Source organism: Thamnophis sirtalis, unplaced genomic scaffold (genome assembly GCF_051295495.1).
Source record: "Thamnophis sirtalis isolate CommonGarterSnake01/CBP01778 unplaced genomic scaffold, rThaSir2_p1.2 scaffold_2, whole genome shotgun sequence".
NCBI lineage: Eukaryota > Metazoa > Chordata > Lepidosauria > Squamata > Natricidae > Thamnophis > Thamnophis sirtalis.
In genome coordinates this window covers 138,807,992-138,829,761 of record NW_028261382.1, presented here as the reverse complement: position 1 = coordinate 138,829,761, position 21,770 = coordinate 138,807,992, and the positions used below count along the sequence as shown (strand labels likewise).

At 37.9% G+C, this 21,770-nt stretch overlaps 1 pseudogene; it reads left to right on the top strand.

Annotated features, from left to right (window-relative positions):
• The first annotated feature begins 10,393 nt into the window (after nucleotides 1–10,393).
• LOC148049193 (uncharacterized) lies at nucleotides 10,394–14,889 on the top strand (annotated as a pseudogene).
• Nucleotides 14,890–21,770: the final 6,881 nt, after the last annotated feature.

Here is a 21,770-nt window from a genome sequence, read left to right as displayed (position 1 = left end):
GAGTAGGGAAGATCAAAATAAAACTAAATGTAATGAAAGTGAAATGCAATTTAGTGTATACATATGTACAGATAAAAACTTTAATACTGGACGTTATTCAGTCTTATTTAAAATGACAACATAACACAGCTTTTAGAGACTCCAGAGATGCTCCTAATGCTTTGTGATGGAAGCTGTTCTAGATCGTCAGACTTTCTGTCCCTCTCTGGTTACATATTGTCCACACAAAAGGGCAGTAGTTTCCTAGTGCACTGGGTCTCAGCTTTGGCAATATTAAGATTCTTCACACACATGCTGTCTGGGAATTCTGGGAATTGAAGGCCAGTTGTTGAAGTTGAGAAACTCTGCTCTACTGTTAAAGTTAATTGAAGTTGAGAAACACTGCTCTAGAGTTTCAGTAAGGGCCAATCCTTACCTAGTGATGCTAAAAATTGTTCTAAAAATGTTATGGTTAAAACTAAACTCCATTCTATTACAATAGAAATATTGCAGTAATTTTGCAAATCCACTAGTTGAGAGAAAGCATACAAAGATTTTTCTTTTCACAAGGGATTTTTTTCCCACCACAAGGGAATAAGCAGGCAAAGGAGGATAAGAAACAGCAAGGAAAGTATGAAAATCAGAAAAATCACCAGAAACAAGGGGGAAGAGCAACAAAGCTAAAGAAACCATATTTCTGGCAGAATGGAAGCTGTAGCATCAGGTCATTCCAGATGAAGAAAGCTTCAACAAAGCAGTCATGCAAAAGTGACTCACTCCAAGAAAAGGAGAAGTTGTATTTGGAAGGGCAGCTGAAAAGAAAATACTCATTCCTTGGCCTCTTTTGTTCATCTGAGTAAGCTGTAATTTTGGACTGATGAAACCAGTACTTCTGCATGATGCTAAGACTAAGTGCTCATGGGTGAGAAAGATCGGAAATGTTTGTGAGTACCATGCGTGTCATTTTGTTTTAATTCAGGGATGCACTCTCTTTTTAACCCAGAAGTTACAAGAAAAAGTATTCTCTGCTTTATATTTGCCTTAGTTTTCTAGAATTCATGCAATGAGGTCATAGGAAGCCATAAACAGACTGGAGAAAAAGAACAGAATTTAGCATTTTCAGAAAATTAAGAGTAGTGAAAGATTATGAAAAGCATGCGTCAGTTATATGAAACGAGTTGGAGATTTGTCTTGGCTTATCTTCTCTGAACTCTTTCTAGAGCCTCCACATCTTTTCTACATCGTGGCGACCAAAACTGAATGCAGCATATCAAAGAATGGCCTTACCAAGGCATTATAAAGTGATATTAACACTTCACATGATCTTGATTCTAGGCTCTGATTGTAGGCTCTGTAGCCTAGTACTTTGTTGATTTTTTTGGCAGCTGCTGCACACCACTGGCTCATATTTAAACGGTTGTCCACTAGGACTCCAAGATCCCTCTCACAGTTACTACTGTTGATCAAGGTACCACCTATACTGTACCTGTGCATTTCGTTTTTGTTGCCTAAATGTAGAACCTTACTCTTTTCACCATTGAATTTCATTTTATGCTGTCTAATCCACATTCTTCTACTTTATCTAGTAGTAGGTTATGGTCTACCTTATCAAATGCCTTACTGTTTATTAGCCTTACGTGCTGTTTTTGATAGATTGGACTGTTTTATCCCTTTGTGTAAAGACAGATGCAAAACATGAGTTAATAGTTCTGCTTTCTCCCTGTTGCTTGTCACCTTCTTGCCACTTTCTCCCAGCAATGGACCAATTGTTTCCTTAACTTTTTTCTTGTTTTTAACATGTTGGAAGAAGCTTTTTTTGTTATTTTTTACTTTTGTGGCAAGCCTTCTTCATTGTGAGCCTTAGTTTTCTTCACTTCATCTTTACATGCTTGGGCTATTTGCTGATATTTTGCCTTAGTTATGTCCACCTCTTTCCACATTTTATACTTATCTTTTTTGTCTTTCAATTTGTCAGAGAGTTCTTTATGCAGCCATGCTGGTTTCTTTTGGGAGCTGTTATTTTTCTTCTTCATTGGTATTGTGCTAGACTGGGCTTTTGTAATCTCATTTTTCAAAATTTCCCAAGCTTCTTGAGTTGTTTTCCCCTTGAGGATTCTCATCCATGGAATTCTTCCCAAGTGCTCTCTAAGTTTATTGAAATTAAAATCCTCTCTTAAAATTCAAGACTCTAGTTTGACTTTATTCTACTACTTGTATTTGCATAATGTTGAATTCCAATATTGCATGGTCACTTGCCCCCAAGGTTCCTATGGCTTCAACACCTTTTATCATTTCCCTTCTGTTAGTGAGAATTAAGTCTAATATGGCTTTCTCTACTTTTTGGGAAACAAAGTTGTCTGCTAGGTTTGTTTGGAACCTGTTGGATCTTCCACTTGGTGCAGAGTTTGTTTCCCAGTTGATGTAGTTAAAATCCTCCACTACTATTGTGGTGTGCTTCCTACATACCTTAGTTAGTTGACTAGCAAAAAGTTCTTCTACTTCCTCTACTTGGTTGGGTGGCCTGTAGTATAGACCTATGGCAATGTCATTTCCTCCCCAACTTTAATATTGACCCAAATGCATTCAAGATAGTTCTCATCATTGTTGTGCTCTATTTCTGTAGAGAGGTAATTATTTTAATTGTATTTTTAATATTTGTTCCAAGTTTATTAAATGTTTTTTTTGTGTGTGGGTGCACGCGGGCATGCACACTACAACTGACCTAAACAATTATTTTTGTTTAGATAGATTGAGACTAGTGTAGTTTTGACCATTTAAAACTATAGCTGATTCTGTTACAAAGGTGTTTAATGCAATTCACAGATTGCATTAAAATTCCATTCATTCTGCTATCCTTGGATGCTCTCAAATATAAAATACAATGAAATGCAAGTTTCTTAGATGCCATTTTCTAAAATTGAGTTTAGGGAATAGTTTTATTGCTAATAATTATATTCACTACCACAAACAGTAATCAGCATGCATGGAATGGCTACAGGGTATTTTCAAGTAAATAGAAGTATTAAACAAGGATGTTCCTTCCCCCCCCCTTCCCCCCTTTTTTGTTTAAACTCTTTACAGACTTACTAACACAGAGGATTATGAGGAAAAATAAATTTCTTAATATCAAGACAAAATAAAACCAAAAAACACCCTTGAGTGGAGCTTGATGCTTGGTGATTATATGAATATAAACATGCATGTTTTTTTTTAAAAAAATAGAAGTGATCTGTCATTATGTTCTTTCAAGATAATTCAGTTTCCTGTCTAGCCTATAGCCCTAGGAATCTTCCATCCAAATATTATTCAGGCTTGATGTGACTTAACTTCTAAGCCCAAACAAAGTTGGGTGGATGTTGTCATCATGCAAATCTGTTCAGATAGCATGCTTATTTTTCTTCAACACTCTAATTGAATGAAGTTTTAAAAATCAACTGCTGTGATATTCAGCAAGAACAAGAACCCACATGATAAGATTTTTTAAAAAGTTATAGTTTTAACTATATTTACCTCTCTCTTTTAACTTATATCCGCAAAGTAATTTCTATCCAATAACAAATGTAGAATATGAAATATCTCAAATATTTTTGATAGAAATCTGAAATATGGTTGTTTAAAAAATTGTCTCACTTCCGTAAGTTTTTAACTGTATTTATATGTACTTCTAAAGTATGCAAGGTACATTTTGCTTTCTTTAGTTTTTTCTTATTTCAAATATCAGAGCATGACATAAACTTTAAAAACTCCACATCTCTGTAATTATCCACATATTTCAGTGTTTATTCTCCACTTTTGGGGCTTACTTCAATCTAAGCAGCATTATCCAAAGAGTTTTTTTTAATGAAGAAAAGCTGGAAGAGTTAATAAGGCAAAAGACCGAGGGTGCTTTTTAAATGACACTTAATTCAGAAAATGAGAAATTCTGACCTCTGAGAAGAATCTGGTTCTTTTCACTCTTTCTAATCTTTCTAATTGCTCAAGAGGCTATTCTTATTTCTTTTATCTCATTCCAGTTTTTCAAAGACAGTAAAACAATTTTCACATCAAAGGAATTTATATATCACTTTAGGCCCCACATTTTCTTCAGCATATGCCATTTTTTTTGAAGTATTGCCAATTTTCGGAGAAATTAATTGTTACATATTATTCTCTCATTTAATATTGCATCTATTTGTTCTTTGCTTCAATAGTTCATTTAGCATAGGAAATTTTCTGAAAGGTTTCCTTAGTAACCAGCAAAGCAATTACTCCCTCTACTAATAAGTAAATGAAGAACATGTTCTCAAGAAACAAAAAAGGTTTATGCAGGAATTCTTTAAATTCTCAATATTTTGTTATTTCTGCAAAGAATGCTTAAAAATACTGGTTCTTCTAAATTCTAAAAGAATGTATGACGTATCTTCTTGCATTTATGGGTTCGGTGTTATAGCATCTACTTAGACTGTTGTCTTTATTCAGCACTCTATTATATCAGAAATGATCTGTGGCCTAACTGTATGAGGTTGTAAATAAATCCATAAATGTTACTCTTGATTGGTGTTATACTACTATACAGGTACTTAGATGGCATTATACATATAGCTGGTATAGAAATAATCACCTCAAAGTGATATTTATTCATTAGAAGATTTGGATATTTTGATATAAAACAAGCCAGCAAAACCAGTCAAATCAGATTACATAGAATGCACACACACACACACACGCGCACACACACACACCTCTATATGTACACACATACACACACACATATACATACATGCTAACTGGTTTTGCAAACAGGAACTTAAATGGCATTTGAGGTTTATCAAGAGTTCCATTGTGTATTTTTTTCCCTTTTCTTCAGGTTTATTTACATAAGATAGCCACTATTTCTTGAGGTTGGAATTGGAAATGGAAGGCAATTGACAAATATTTCTTAGAAGTGAAAACTTACAGTAGTGAAGAAATTGCTCAATGGGAGCAGAGGAAGAGTTCAGCATAAGAGCCAGAAATCTGCAATCAATATTTTACAAACTAATGCTAAAGTATTATAGTCCAGATAGTGTGTCTTAGAATAAGCTGACCTAACCATAGAACATATTAGCTTAAATAATAAGCATTCTGTGCCGATAGTGCTTATTTTAAAGCAAGTTATATTCTATACTTTATATCTAACTTCTAGCAATTTACATTAAAGTAAAATTTAAATGTGTAATAATAAATAAATATTTAGCTGACACAATTTCTTCCTAACAGTTTGTGACATTCCAAGCTAAGTATTAGTATCTTTCGTTAATAGCTTTATGCATACTTAGAACAAGTTGTTTTTGGCACACATTTTACTGTACTTGAAAGCCATAAGTTTCAACATGTTCTCAGCTGACAGGTCATTTTGACATACGGATATAAGAGTCTTGTATGTTTGTGTGTGTATATTAGGAGGATTTTATATCTTGTTCAAATATAATAGTTTTTCCATAAGGAATGCAGGTTAATTTGATAGAAGCACATTTAGAGAATATCAACTGACCTTGAATGAACTCAAATTTCTGAAATAAATAAATTGCATTCTAACGTAGGGGTGTCAAACTCATGGCCCGCGGGCTGGATGCATCCCATGCTAGCCCCGCCCCCACCGGTTTAGCAAAGAGAAAAAAAGTCCTGATACATCACATGATGCTGCCATGATCATGTGAGTTTGACACCCTTGTTCTAGTGCATTGTAAGGTACTGAAAACACATATTGGTAATTTCTATTATTTAACTTTCAAAAATCCTGAAATCAAATAAGCATATCATAACTAGATCATAAAAGCAGGAGAGAAATTACAGCACACTTTAGCCTTCTTCACATCAACCATATTTTTGTAACCTTGGCATGATATTATTACTTACCCCCTTTAAAAAGTACATACTTGGTGAAAGAGAAAAAATATTGTCTTAGTTTTCAAAAATAATGGAAAGAAGCATTAAAAAAATAGAGTTTAGTCTGCATCACTAACTGGAAAGTTGATAGGGAAGATTAAAAAATATTTAAATACTCTAAAAACTGTGCAGTGGTTCCTAAAAAATCAGACTGTATTTTCTGAGAGCAACTGTTTCAACCGAATCCTTTTATAGTGAGTTACACATCAACCGTCCTTCAGACTGAATTTGACATTTTAAGCAACCCATTGAGTCCTTCCAAAGGACTGGGGATAGGCAGATGTTGATGTTTAATAGTGTTAAAGGTAACATTGCAGGATATAAGTTGTTCTGTGTAAAGCTGTCCTTTTGCAATTTACTGATGGGAATTTGGTCCATGCTGATGGTATTCAAATGGTGTTCCAGTTGTTTGGGGCTTGTGCACAAGGCACTTATTATGATATTTCCTTTGCTTTCTGTTTCCACAGTTGTTCTCTTTTTATTTGCAGCTCTTTATATTTTGTTATTTTGTCCTGTTCTTTCTTTTCTCTTCTGCTATCTCCAAGTCCTGCCATGGCCACTATTAACTTTTTTTTATAGAAATGTGTTGATATATCTTGAGTTCAGCCCAGTTTTGTTAAAGTGTCCTTGATTATTATACTAATTTGATTAGACTGAACAGCACAGCTATCTTGTGGACAAGCTTACAAATATTTCAGAAGGATTGCTTAGCAATGGGTCCTCATTACATTAAACTGTAGTGTCACATGATTTGGTTTGGAACCACTGTATTTATTATGACTTAAATGAAGACATAAAGAGAATATTTACTGTAACAATATTCATTTGCAGATGAGACAAAGGTTGGAAAAGTAAATTGAACATAACATAATGCAATTTAATATTAAGTATTTAAATTTATTAAAGTATTAAAAATTCTTTATTTAGGAAAAAATAAATCACATGCACAGATAGAGTAACAAATATAATTGACAGGATAATATTGGGTGTCTCAGGGATGTTGGAACTGGAGTTGACCATGTACTGAATATGAATCAGGAGTGAAACAAGGCTGCCCCCTCCCCCCAAAAAGGAAATGGTAGGTTACACTGCTTCCATAGAAGTATAAATTCCAAATAAAGGGAAGGAATCATTTCACTGCATTCTATTTTATTCAGATTCCATCAGTGGTGAGATTCAGCCAGTTCTCACCTATTCAGGAGAACCGATGGTTAATATTCTAAGCAGTTTGGAGAACCAGTTGTTGAAAGAAATCTTATTTTGTTTTTTCCCACTTTACAGGGCTAATCCTGTAAAGAAGGCAGGAGGGAAATATTCTGGTGTTGTTTCTAGCCTCTAATCTTTATTGCCCTGCTTACAGAAACTGCCTCTCTGGTTAACCCTTATTACATTGTAACTGCTAAGGCAAAGTGCCCATAGACCTGAGTGATGTTGAGTTGGCCATGCCCACATGCCCACATGACCACTGAGCCACATCTATCCAGCTGGTCATTAGGACAGAGAACTGGTTGTTAAATTATTTAAATCCCACTACTGGATTCCACCTCTAGCACTAAACTGTGAGTAGCACACTTTTAAAAAGAACCATGAGTAGGTGAAAGGAAGGATAAAAACAATGAGAAGAAGGGACTGGGAACTAAAACTTACAGGTAAAAATGGGAGGAAACTTAACATGTTTAATTTAGCAGAAAAACAGTTTGAAGGACATGACTGCTTTTCCTGAAGGATCATCACAGAGGAGAGAGCCAAAACCTATTTCCTGAAAATCCGAAGTCCAGGGTAAAGAGGAATGGTCTTAAGTTGCAGAAAGACAGATTCCAGTTTAATTTTTGGAAGAGGTAAGGGAATAAAAGCAGATGAAAGAATATACTACTGTGAAATGATCTCCCTACAGAATCTAGACTGCCGTCTCTGGAGTTTTAATTTGGATTTCTGCACTCTGCTGGGATATGACTCAATTGCTCCTTTCAAGTTTGTGAGTCACTTAAAACCATTTGCTTAGTTATTCTGAGTATTGCAACTATTTTTACCTGCAAGCATGATTGTTGTTCATTCTAGTTGTGCGTGTGTGTCTGTGTGTGTGTGTGTGTGTGTGTGTATATATATATATACACACACACACACACACACACACAAACACACACACTCAATGTATTTGACCACTGACCAAAAACATAGCCAACATCTTAAGAAACCCCAAAGACAAGATCCAGCTAGAAAACCAAGGAGTCTATGAAATACCATGCAAAATCTGCTCTGCCACATACATAGGACAAACTAGTAGGAGAATAAATGCATGCATCACAGAACACAAGAACGTAGTCAGAAAAGAAGAAAAAACTTCCTCCCTCTTCCAGCACCTTAAAACTACAGGACATGAAATTGATTTTGAAAGAACTAAATTAATCTCCAAAACTGAACACTTCAACAAGAGAATAATTAAGGGTTCTTCCGGGGTGGGTGGGTGAGGGAGCTTGCTGTTCTTAACAGCTCCGGAATTTTGGCTGCGTTAAACTGTCTAAACAGCAATTCATCAGCTGTTTGGCAGTTTGATTACCTCTTCTTTGGGCTTAGAAGAAGAAGGCGAGTTAATTATGCTTGGGCAGTGCTCCAACTAACCTCCCCAGACTATAAATCTGGGAAGGAAGGGAGGCCACCTAATAGCATAGTATTCGCCGCGTCAAGAATTTCTTCTGCTTTTATCTGCAGAACAAAGGCATCCACCCATCCTTAGCACAAAGTTTGATTTATTGCTGATTCCAGAACGGGCAGAACTTTTACTCGTGAACTCCTAATTGTGTGTATAAATCCTTAGCTTCATTTTTAAAGAATTCCTTCTGATAATTCACTTGCTAAAGAGACACACAAAATGGCGCCGAGCAGCTTTGTAGCAGGGGCCGGGCTTTGAAAACATTTTTACAGAGCTCAGAACATTTAAAGAAAAGGAAGTGATTTATCATCAAACTAAACAGCAATTGCTGTATAATCGGCTTGCATAGACTTACTAATTGGCTAAAGAAGATTAAACTTGGAATGGCTTCTAAGCAAAAGTTTCCTCCCCCCCCAACACGTCCACAAGTGCAGGCAGCTCGCCTGCTCCCTCTACTAAATTACAGTCACTACTCCCACCCTACTTCTGCAGGGGAGCCCCTGACCAGAGAAATTTTGCAGAAAGAATTGGTTGAAGCCTTAAAAAATCATGCAGCTGCGATGGAAGTTAAAATTAAGGAGGAGATATCTGCTGCTTATAAAGAACTGTCTGAAGAGCTTGTGACTCGGAACCAGGGAATTAGGGACAATATTTTGGTGGCTTTTAATTGCCTCTCGGGATACGTCTTGGGAATTGAAGACAGATTAGAAGATCTTAGTGATTCTAATATCAACCTGGTAACGAAAATGGATGTGGTTCAACAAAAAGTCGGCGATGCTGAAAATGAAATTATTATGTTACAGTATAGACAAATGGAATTTGCTTTAAGAATAAGAGGCCTACACGAGAATAATCAAGAAAATTTGAAGCAGATTTTCTCAGAAGCCTTTGATCAATTGATGGGAAGGCCAGGTGGAATTATGAATGGCAAATTGAAAAGGTTTATCATGTTAACTCCTGGCTTGCCAGACAAAAGCAATTACCAAGAGACATTGTGGTCTTCTTTGCTACAAGAGACATGAGGAATATGATACTGCAAGAGTCTTACAAAATTAAGCTTCAAATTGGGGGTCAGGAGGTGACTGTTTTGAAGGAGATACCACCTAAAATGTTGAGATCAAGAAAAGACTATGCTTTTTTAGTTGAAGAGCTTAAAAATCGTCAGTTACAGTTCAGATGGGACGTGCCAGCTGGACTTGCACTCATCTATCAGGGGCAAAGATACCATCTTAATTCAGTATGGAAGGCTCAAGACTTCTACAATAACATATTGAAGGCTGGACAGCCCCCCCCCAACCTGGACATAGAGAAAGAGAACAAGAAGGACAGGATAGACAGCAAACCACACAAGTATCAACAAGATTGGATCAACTTCCTCTCTCAGAGGTACAAGGAGCCAAGGAACAAAGACATTGTGCCTTCTCCACTGAGTGCTATTGCAGAAGTGGTAGGGGGCCAAGGCCTACCTCCCGTCCTAGAATGACTGATATAGATGGCCTGCCAGAGAGAGCAGAGGCTACGGGAGGGAAAATGGGGACTACGAGTGCGGGGATGAGCCGGAGCATTATGGTCATGAAGGGGAGGGGCAGGTACGGTGGGAACTTCAGGGCTAGCCATTACCGGGGAAGGAGGGTTCGCTACGTCACAGCAATCCCTCCTTCCGGCCCTGTTAGTTCCACTCCAGGACCAGATGGCGAGAGTTGTCAGGGCCCTGGTCTCAGGCTGTTGTTGCTAAATGCCAGGTCTGTGGTTCACAAAGCTCCCCTGGTCCGGGACCTAATATTAGACGAGGGGGCAGACCTGGCATATATTACTGAAACCTGGCTGGACCCGGAGGGAGGGGTCCCCCTCACTGAAATGTGTCCAGAAGGGTTTCAGGTGCTCCATCAGCCGCGACCCCAGAAAAGGGGTGGGGGAGTGGCCGTCATCATCCGAAGGTCATTGGTTCCTCGTAGGATCCCTGCTCCGGAGCTTGTCGGGTGTGAGTTCCTGTTGGTGAAGTTGGACCTTGAGGGTCAAGTGGGCTTGTTGTTAACGTACCTACCTCCCAACAGCATTGCAACAGCCCTCCCCTCGTTCCTCGAGTCAATAGTCAAGCTGGCGGTAGAGTTCCCCAGGCTTATGGTGGTGGGGGATTTCAACCTGCCTTCGCTTGGTGAACACTCTGATGGGGCACAGGAGTTCATGGCTTCCATGACAGCCATGGACTTGACCCAGGTAATTCAGGGTCCGAATCACTCAGCGGGTCACATGCTTGACCTCGTATTTCTCTCAGAGCAGTGGAGACGTGATCTAGATTTGAAGGGCATTAAGATCTTGCCTTTGTCATGGTCTGATCACTTCCTACTGAGGCTTGACTTTTGGAAGCCAATCCCCCACTGTAGGGAGGGGGAACCGATTACGTGGTTCCACCCCAGATGCCTGATGGACCCTATGGGATTTCAGACAGTGCTTGGAGAACTACCTCTCGCTCTTGTCCACAGTCCGGTAGAGTCCTTAGTCACTGCTTGGAACACAGCGGCGGCAGGGGCTCTAGACTGGATTGTGCCTTTACGGCCTCTCTGAGGCAGTGGATCCAGGAGGGCTCCTTGGTTTACCGAGGAGCTCCAGGAGATGAAACGCCAAAAGAGATGCCTAGAGTGCCACTGGAGGGCTAGTAACTCTGAATCTGACCGAGCACTGATGAGAGCCTATATCAGGACCTATCTCGTGGCAATACGGGTGGCAAAATGTGCGCATTTTTCCACTCTTATTGCATCCACTGAATCGCGCCCGGCCGCCTTGTTTAGAATAGCCCGCTCCCTCTTGAAAGGGAGGGATGCGGACGACCCTTTACAGGGTAGAGCTGAGGAATTTGTTCAGTTTCTAATGGATAAAGTTGCTCGGATTCGGACGGATCTGGACTCCAATTGCACAGTACCAGCCGAGGTACCGGGGGAAGGTCTTGAGCGGATTTTATGGAGCAAGTTTCAACTTGTCGCTCCTGAGGAAGTGGACAAGGCCATGGGAGCGATGAGTGCCTCCACCTGTATACTGGACCCATGCCGCTCCTGGCTGGTCTTGACCAGCAGGGAGGTGACATGTGGCTGGCTCCAGACAATAGTTAACACCTCTCTTCGGAAGGGATCCTTCCCACACCTCCTAAAGGATGCGGTGGTGAGAACCCTCCTGAAGAAACCTTCTCTGGACCCAGCCATTTTGAGCAACTATCATCCAGACTCCAACCTCCCCTTTGTAGGGAAGGTTGTTGAGAAAGTGGTGGCCTTTCAACTCTGATGGACCTTGGATGAAACCGATTATCTGGATTCCTTTCAGTCGGGTTTCAGGCCTGGCTAAAGCATGGAAACTGCTTTGGTCGTGCTGATCGATGATCTCTGGCAAGCCAGGGATAGGAGTCACTCCTCTATCCTTGTGCTTCTTGACCTCTCAGCGGCCATCAATACCATCGACCATGGTATCCTTCTGCGACGGTTGCGAGAGGTGGGAGTGGGAGGCACCGTTCATCGGTGGTTCTCCTCCTACCTCTCGGACAGGCCGCAGTCGGTGTTGGTCGGAGGGCAGAGATTGACCCCTAGGCCCCTCAATTATGGGGTGCCGCAGGGCTCGGTCCTGTTCCCCTCCTATTTAACATCTACATGAAGCCGCTGGATGAGATCATACGTCGGCATGGGATTAAATACCACCAATATGCGGATGATACCCAATTGTATCTGTCCGCCCCGTGCCAACTCAGCGAAGCGGTAGAAGTGCTTGGAGGCTGTTAGGGTCTGGATGGGAACAAACAAGCTTGCACTCAATCCCGACAAGACTGAGTAGCTATTGATGCTCCCTCCCAAGGATGGTCCAGCTATTCCATCTCTCAGCCTGGGAGTGAAATTATACGCCCCTCAGAGAGGGTTCACAATTTGGGAGTCCTCCTGGACCCGCAGCTGACGCTAGAACACTACTTGTCGGCTGTGACCAGGGGGGCCTTCGCCCAGGTTCGCCTGGTGCACCAATTGCGACCCTATCTGGACCGGGAGGCCCTTCGGATGGTCACTCACACCCTTGTCACCTCAAGACTGGATTACTGTAACACGCTCTACATGGGGCTGCCCCTGAAGAGTGTTCAAAAACTCCAGTTAGTCCAGAACGCAGCCGCGCGAGCGATAGTGGGTGTACCTAGGTACACCCACATTACACCTATCCTCCGCGAGCTGCACTGGCTTCCCATTGGTCTCTGGACATGCTTCAAGGTGCTAGTCGTTACTTTTAAAGCCCTACATGGTATCGGACCTGGCTACCTGAGAGACCGCCTCCTGCCAATTACCTCCCAGAGGCCTATAAGATTGCACAGACTAGGCCTCCTCCGGATTCCATATGCCGGTCAATGTCAGCTGGTGACTCCCCGGGGGAGGGCCTTTTCTGTTGCTGCTCCGGCCCTATGGAACGATCTCCCCGTTGAGATCCGTACCCTTACTACCCTCCTGGCCTTCCGCAAAGCGACCAAGACCTGGCTGTTCCGGCAGGCCTGGGGCTGTTGACTTTTACCAGCCCCACCCTAAGTTGTGAATGTGTGGACCTTTTAATGTTGTTTTGTTTTTGTATGTCTACCCCTTCCCTTTTTTACTTGTAAGCCGCCCTGAGTCTTTCGGGAGTGGGCGGCATACAAACTAATTAAATACAAATACAATACAAAGACAAACCCATGTGATTACCAGGCGAATGGACCAAGAATTAAAAAAGCAACAATCACAACAAACACCTGCCACCGGTCAAGAAGCTACAGGTCTTAGTCTAGAAGCAGTGGGAGGAGCCAGGCCAAAGATTAAATTCCAGGATGTCCAGATGGCTCTTAAAAAGCTTCAGGTGCTAAAGATGACAACTAAGTTCCTAACGTGGAACATTAATGGTTTAAATTCCCCACAGAAAAGGAAGAAAATAAATCACTATCTTAAACAATTCAAGAATGACATAATTTGCTTGCAAGAAACTCATATTAGATCAACTGATCAAAAATACTTGATTAATACAAGACTTGGACAGCACTTTATAGCTTCTGCTCCAGAGAAGAAAAATGGTATAGTTATCTACTTAAGGAAGAACATGAGAGCTGAATTAATTGAAGCAGACTCCCAAGGAAGATACATTGCAATAGATCTGGTATTAGAAGGGAAAAGGATACTGCTATTGGGAATATATGCTCCCAATCAACAAGAGAATAATTATGGAAGCCATAGAAATAGAGAAACACGCCCACAACATGAATAAATGTGATGATACCTCCCGCCTACCAGACATCTGGAAACTAGCCCTAGTCAACAAATGAGTCCCAGCCACAAAAACCGACAACGGACCCAGAACAACACAGGACACAACCACCAATTACCCTCACCAGACTCAAACCCAAACCCATCCCATAGACCAAATGCAACCACCATCCAGAAGCCAAACCACGGTGGCATCACCAACTGCTGCACCCCGCTCCGACCCCCACACAAAGCAAACTGACACACACCATGGACACATGGCCAGACCGCAAACTCGGAGTCAAACCAAAGCCTGGGATGTTACACCTCGCCATCTGCTCAGGACATTACATCACAGATCTCAGGAGGTTACAACACAAAGGCTCAGTATGTTACAATGCAGCCAACCCCCCAGGAGTTTCCAGCACAGGACTCAGGATATCACTACAATAGAGTTCTAGGTGTGGGCAGATATAGACACAGACATAAACCAGCTATAGGAAAATGTTTATTGCAGACAAAAACAAAGCAATTATGTTGTTCCACTACAAGTTAGATGCAAATGACTCTTATACCTTGTGGCTTCTTTTTCCCACCCTTCACATAAATTATTGCAATATTAGCATGCTATTTATCTATTTATTCATTTGCCTAGTAAATTAATAAGTTTTATTTAATAGATTTATGTGGCTCCCTAGCTCATATATGAGACTCTGGGTAATAATTAAAATAATTAAAATAGCACACTAAAAACAGAATTTAGAAAACATACCAAAATTACAGGATAACTTAAGATAACTTAAGATAACTTAAAAATGACGAATGACAATACTGCTTTTCTTCCTACACTGTATGATATTCATGGGTAGAAGAACAGGATAGAAACATGGACAGGATAGAAACTGAAGATAGGTGGTCTTTGTGTTTTTAGAACTAGAAGGGGTGGGGAGACATAAACACAACCTACTAGCTTTTTAGTTTATAGTTTAAAGCTTTAAACTATACATGATATTTGCTAGTTTATTGTATTTTCTCTAGGTCATGGATGGTGTTGGAAACATTTGGCTATTAGTTATAATAGAAATCAGATTAATATCTGATATATTTTATCAACAAAAGAAGTGACTGGAAGTCAAGATAAGATGCAGAACAAATCTGAATAGCAACAAGATGAGGGGAAGAGATAACTAAATAGTGAAGGAAAGAATAACAGATAAGCCAATATTGACATCCTGTAAATATGATGCAAATTCACCAATAGCTTATTGTTTGGGGAAGGCTTATCTTCAAAGCATCGATATTTTCCAGCAATTATAATCTATTTTGTATTTTTATACATTTTTACATAAAAATGTGTAAAATCTTTTATTGGAATCTTTAGTGCCAATAAATGTAAATTTACCCTTTTCCTATCTAATTCTTCCTACTACCATTTCACGGGTGGTTATTTCACTCTTGCTGTGAAAACCAAGATTCAAAAGTGAATTCCTGCTCTACAACACTGAAGCAGTAGAGCGATTACGTTTGTGGGAAAAGAAAAATACACTTCTAAAGCATTTTAAAAAGACTTTCTAAATAAATTTTGAATACAGATTTTCCAAGCCAGTGCTAGGTACAATTAGCAACAAGAATGCATAAAACATGAGGGAGAAAAGAAATGTTAACTAAGCTTGCCTCATCAGAGATGCAAATCTTAATTTATTTTGCAGAAATCTCAAAAGAACCTGCTCCCCTTGGAATGCAAACCTATGAAATCCCAAAACAGAGAATGCAGACAGCAGTATATTAAGAATGCAGTGTCAATATTCAAAAGACACAGCAGAAAGAGATAAAGGATAAGACTGAGGAAATAATCAGTTTGTGTAAAAATGTTAGAAAGACATATAGAATTCCAAGAGAGAAATATAAAAGAATCAGCAAAAAATCAATAAATGATGAAATTCCAGAAAGGCTGAGAGATGACGGATAGAGAAACAATATTTTGTAAGGTAGTACCAATATTGAAAACCAATAGAAATAAGTAGAAAGTTTAAAATGGGAAAATAGTAGCACATATATAGATAAATTATATTACAATTTATTATAAATATAGATTTATTAAGATTAGAAGATGGAAGACTAGGACTAGGTATATTTAAAACTATTATTATGATTAATAGGATGGAAAGCATATATTGGAAATATAGCCTACAAGGACTATAAATCCAGGGGATTTAGAGATATAAACTTTGGACTGTTTAGATCTTACTGATAATTGGTTTTAATGTTGTTTATAGAAAGTTGAGATATTGAAAATGTGGTTGAACAGTGAGTGACATCTGGGAGTTAATAAGTATGTAAAAGAATATATTACAATTATAATGAACACATTATATTAGAAGTTGGAAGATAAAAATTTTGTATATGTAATTGTATTATTACTGTGAACATTGTGTGAAAAATATGTTAACCCAGTCATTACACTGTCTACAAAAAATGGCAGTTGTTAAAGAACAACTGCAAATAAAACCTATTTTTTTTTAAAAGAATGCAGTGTGATTCAGATTTCAACCAGTGCTTTTACAGAATTTTTGAGAGACTAGAAACAGAAGCTGGTATTGCAAATAAATGAAACTTGTGATTTGAAGAGATGAAAGGATTATGAAAGATGTCATATGCCACCTGCAGAGAGATCTAGTTAGAGGAGAGATTCTGGTAGCTGTTTACCATAATGAAATGTTATGATCACATAAACCTGACATCATAACAGATGGTGTTGATACTAAAACCAGAATAGTGTTATTCTATGGATTGAAACACAAGAGGCAAAAACTGAGGTGCAAAAAATAGTGTTAGCATAGTGGAAACAAAATGTAACATTAAAGCCTGATAGGAAAACAAGTGACAAACTGAGATATGAAACAAAGAAGGAGGAGATAATTATACTTTAATTTTGTCTACATTTGGAGCTGCATTATTTTCCTTTGGTGGCATTAATACTACCTACAATTTAGAATCATGGGGTAAAATGATAGATAGACTTAATTGTGAATAACCTTGGGATATTTTTTTTCTTGGCAATGATGGATGTTGTGTCTTGAATTGCAGAAATTAAGGAGGAACTTACAGATCTTACAATATGCAGGCAAATTGTGTCTTAGAGATATGAGTAACTTTAGCCTTCTTTATTACTGTTCAATGTTTTTTTTTCCTGAGTGCTTCAATCAAAGCCAAGGAAAAGTAAATAATAACATGTTGAATCCTTTCCTTGCTAAGTTTAGAAAATAAATAAATAAACTCTCTTAAAATACATAGTGGAAAATATCTTCTCCTGCAGAACCACAAAGTTAGAAAATAGTTACAGATGCATTGTGTCAACCACCCAAAAAACTGATGTGACAACCGACACCATAATAATAGTCTACACATCTAGGTTACAGTATAGTTACTTAAGTTCAAATGCTTTTCAGGAAAGAAGTCCAGAACTAGAACATCCTCAAAAAACAATTGTCCAGATTTGGGCTGAAGATTTCATTTTAGATTTTTTTTAAAATAGCTTGAAAAATACAATGACATTCATATCAAATTGAGATGCAAAATAATGTTAGATAGGAATGATGCGATTACACATATTGCAGTTACATATTTGTGTCAGAATATGATTGCAACATTACTGTGGTATCTGATAAAAATACATACATGATTGCATTTGTATGAGTATATATTTGTATGAGTTCCTGGTTGCAGGAACTGGGCAAGGCTAGTCTAGTGAAGGACCAGGGGTGATATGATAGCAGTCTTCCAATATTTGAGGGGATTGAGAGGAAGTGGTCAAGCTATTTTCCAAGGCACCTGTAGCCCAGACAAAGAATAATGGATGGAAACTGATCAAGGAGAGATTCAACCTAGAGAGAAAGAGAAATTTTCTGACAGTGAGAACAACCAACCAATGGAACAGCTTGCCTTCAGAAGTTTTGGGAGCTTCATCATTGGAAGCTTTCAAGAAGAGACTGCACAGCCATCTTTCAGAAATGGTATAGGGTCTCCTGCTTGAGCCAGGTGTTGGACTAGATGACTTAAAAGGTTGTTTCCAATTCTTTTATTCTATTGTACTCTAGTGACCTGTCTGTAACTAATTATGAAAAAGACCTCAGAAGCACAGTGAAAATGTCAACTCATGTGTAGCAGCTATAAAAAAAGTCATTCATGCTAAGGATCATTTAGAAAGGGCATGAAAGTACCAAACTACCAACATTAAAAAGTTCCCATTCAAATTTTTGACACATCTATATTTTGAATACTATTTACAGTCCTGATAATATTTTTAATATGATATATATTAAATAAATATATTAGAACTGGAAAAAGAAGACAAATAAAAGGATCAGAAGCTTGAACACCTTTGCTGTACTAAAAGGTTAGAACATGAGTATCTCTTTACTGGCACAACTTTACACATCAGAATATACATGCAGAGAGACATAACAATATTAGAATTATTATCATAAATATTTCTTGAAAATATGATACATCTATTTGAAAATGAAAAAAAATCAAAATCTCTAATAGGAAATGACCTTTAGATAGGAAGCTTAGATACTTTACATGGCTATATTATAAATAAAAAAATGAAAGGGCTTAGAGTCTTCACACAATACATAATCAGTAGACTAAATTACAATAAAATGTGGAAATTACTACTTATAGAACTTAAAAACGATGGATCTTTATAGCATAATGAAAAGATTGAGTCCTTTTACCATCTTATGACATGATAGGATTCCATGCCACATGGAAGAATCCATCAGTATTATTGCTTGGCTGTCTTTTTCCTTCTCAGTTCAGCAGTGTTCATGCTTATTAGACACTTTCTTATATTTCAGAGCTATAGAAAGAACCAAAGGGAAATAAATTGAATGATTATGTTTGCATGTATGTTTGGGTCTAGGTAGATAGTCCAAATGACTTTGCTAAAGGACAAAATATGGTGCAGCTGGGGAATGGGGGACACAAATAATCATTTTCATAGCATGATTGTGACAGTGGCATACAAACCTGAACCAAGCTCGACTTGCCAGGGCTTTTCCAGTTGGGGGTGCTCTATGTGCTTTTATTTTCTGTACTAAAAAAGGACTGTATTGAGACACTATATGAAATCATTTTATTATTTTTCTTTGAATGTGTATAATTACTTTTTGCGGAAACATAGTCTTCCTTCCCAAGCAAGCCATTGGGCAATCTGTGCAAAGAATCTTAGGAAATCTTCTAGAATCTAAAATTCTTCACAGTTCCACAATTCTTCTTCAATGCAGAAAAATAACAAGTAAATAACAAGTAGTGAAGTGGGCTTCAACTGTCTCCTCTTCGTTACTCCATGTACCATCAGAGAATATTACTGAATAAGGGAAGGAGTGGAAGTACATTGTTAAAGAGAAAATTTGAAGGCCAAGTCACCAAATACTTCAATGTGAAAAAGAAATGTTTTTCTTTACTAAAAATATCCAGCTCTGCTTAAGGCATGTTTTTGTGCTTTGGGGCATTTCTACTTGTATATTTCCCCTCCTCTCTTGGGCTAGGCATATAATCGTTATAACATCTAAGTCTGTTGTGTAGCAACATAATTATGGACACAGAAGAATATAAATGTTGGATTATTCTTTTAGAATATCACTAGAGTACATAAATATATGTCTATGCAATAAAATAACCTTTTTAACAGATTAAAACAGTATCTTCTCAGCCTTTTGAATAAAATTAAATACAGTATTTAATTCTAATCAATTTAATATTTAATATGCTATCTATTTGAGGACTATATAAAGTAGTTTTCATAATAGATTAACATAACTGTCTGTGGGAAGTTATCATCCAGCCCTCTCCCAGAAAAATGAAATATCCCAGGAAATATTGAAAAGGCAGAATATTTCTCTGGCTATGAAAAGAAACATGTTTTAAAAGACAGAATAGTTCCCTGTAACTTCCTGCCCATCCCCACTTTGTCAATGGGCTATTGAGAAGGCCAGGCTAGTCCACTTTACATAATAAAGTCTTCTCCACTGCAGCCCCAGGGGGGATGGGAGTAAAGGCATGATAATGTTGGAACTTTACTCAACTGACCACATGGCATCTGAGAACTCATCCATACCTGGATTCAAAACACAGCCTAGAGAGTATCCCCTGCATGGCCTCATGGGGGTCTGACAACCAATCAGAATACTTTTCTTACACAGGAACTAGAAACAGAGAGGTGGGACTAAACAGGTTATAAAAAGCCTAGCAAGCCCCTCCTTCAGCCGTTCTCTTCTTCTCCACCAACATTGAAGCATGTGATCACCTTTTCTGTTCAGGGCTCAAGCCATGTGGCCCTGTCCAACAATAAACCATCTTTCCAAGCAGCCTCCATGTCTCCAGTGTCTTTTTCCCCACTTGGAGCTGAACCCAGAAGGACATTTCTTTCATCATGACTAAAGTGAAAATCAAACTGTTTGAGAGATTGCATAGATTGTAGAATACGTATTATCTTAAAGAAGACTATGATTTATCTATTGTTCTGTCAATCTCACTAATCCAGATTGTATTTGTAGTGTTTCTTGTGAAATGTCCTTTCTGATAAATATATTAAGTATCCCTCTGAGAATTATTTCCTGGTGTTTTAAAACACTAATTCCAGAATATCTTTTTATTTTTACGTGCTGAATTGGTTGTTTTAAATAGGTATTAATAATGTAATAAGCAAACATCCATATTTGTAAACCAATATTTGAGGCCTGGATTAGCCATTCACAGTCTGCACATGTTTATTTTAACTTTGTAGTAAACTGGCTTGAAAATGGGCTTTAAATGTTTAATAAAGAAAACATTCTAGAATATATAGTGTAAAGCGTTTTTTTGCCATTTTGTCTGTAACTTTGTGTATGTTTGTTAACGAGCATGACTCCAGCTTTGAGTTGTGTGCATGTATAGAAGGGATGAAGGAGGTAAACAAGTACTGTAAGTTTCTTTTTGCTGTCCCCTTCTTATGTCAAGAGGACCTTGAAGAAAATTCTTTTTCATTGTCAAGTCCTAAACAAACATTCAGCTGTTATTGAAAACACTACAAATCTACTCCAAAAGATTAAACCAAGACTGCTTTTAAAACTTCAGGTGATTATCTGCAAAATTCTGACACCAAAGTCTTTTTTTCCTTCTTAAATGATTAACAGTAACAGCAGTTATTTGGAAAATAAATGTTTGGCTTCAGAAATCTCGCTTCTTTGGAAAATAGAAAGATTGTATTTTGTTTCTCTTCATTTCTCCTCATAATAAGGTTCATACATTTTTCATGAGAACTGAATATAGATAAATATCTGCATCTAAGCACAAACGGGATATAAGAATCTGTTTTAAATCTGGAGCAATAATCCTTTGACTCTGTAACATAGTATTGCAATATATCAGAAACAAATTATACAAGTTTCTTGTCTCAAAATATGCTCTCTCTATTCTTATAATGAAAACAACATTGAAAAATATGAAATGTAAATGAAAGTGTGGAATTGCTATGCTATTGCATAGCAATTTTTCCCTTGAAATGTATGTTTCCATAGTGCAGAAAAACTAAATTACTATACTATACTAAAATCTGCTAAACTATTGCAGATTTTTACTATACTGTACCATACCATACCATTATTATTGCTATTGCTATTGCTAATACTAATACTAATAGATCTTCAAGTTTTAATTATAAAAATATTCTCCTTATAATGAATCACTTTAGAAACAAAGGATTTATGTTTTTATAGTCCCATAATAAAAGGGGTAGATGTATCAGTTACTCTAGACAAAAGAAATATTTTTGAGAAAAAATCTATACAATTTCTCTCTAGCTCTATGATAATGGGAAGGAAAATGATCCTTAGTACATAGAATAACAGAGTTGGAAGGAAACTTGGAAGTCTTCTAGTCTAACCCCCTGATTGAGCAGGAGATCTTATACTATTCTGGACAAATAGTTGTCCGGTCTCTTCTTGAAAACCTCCAATGAT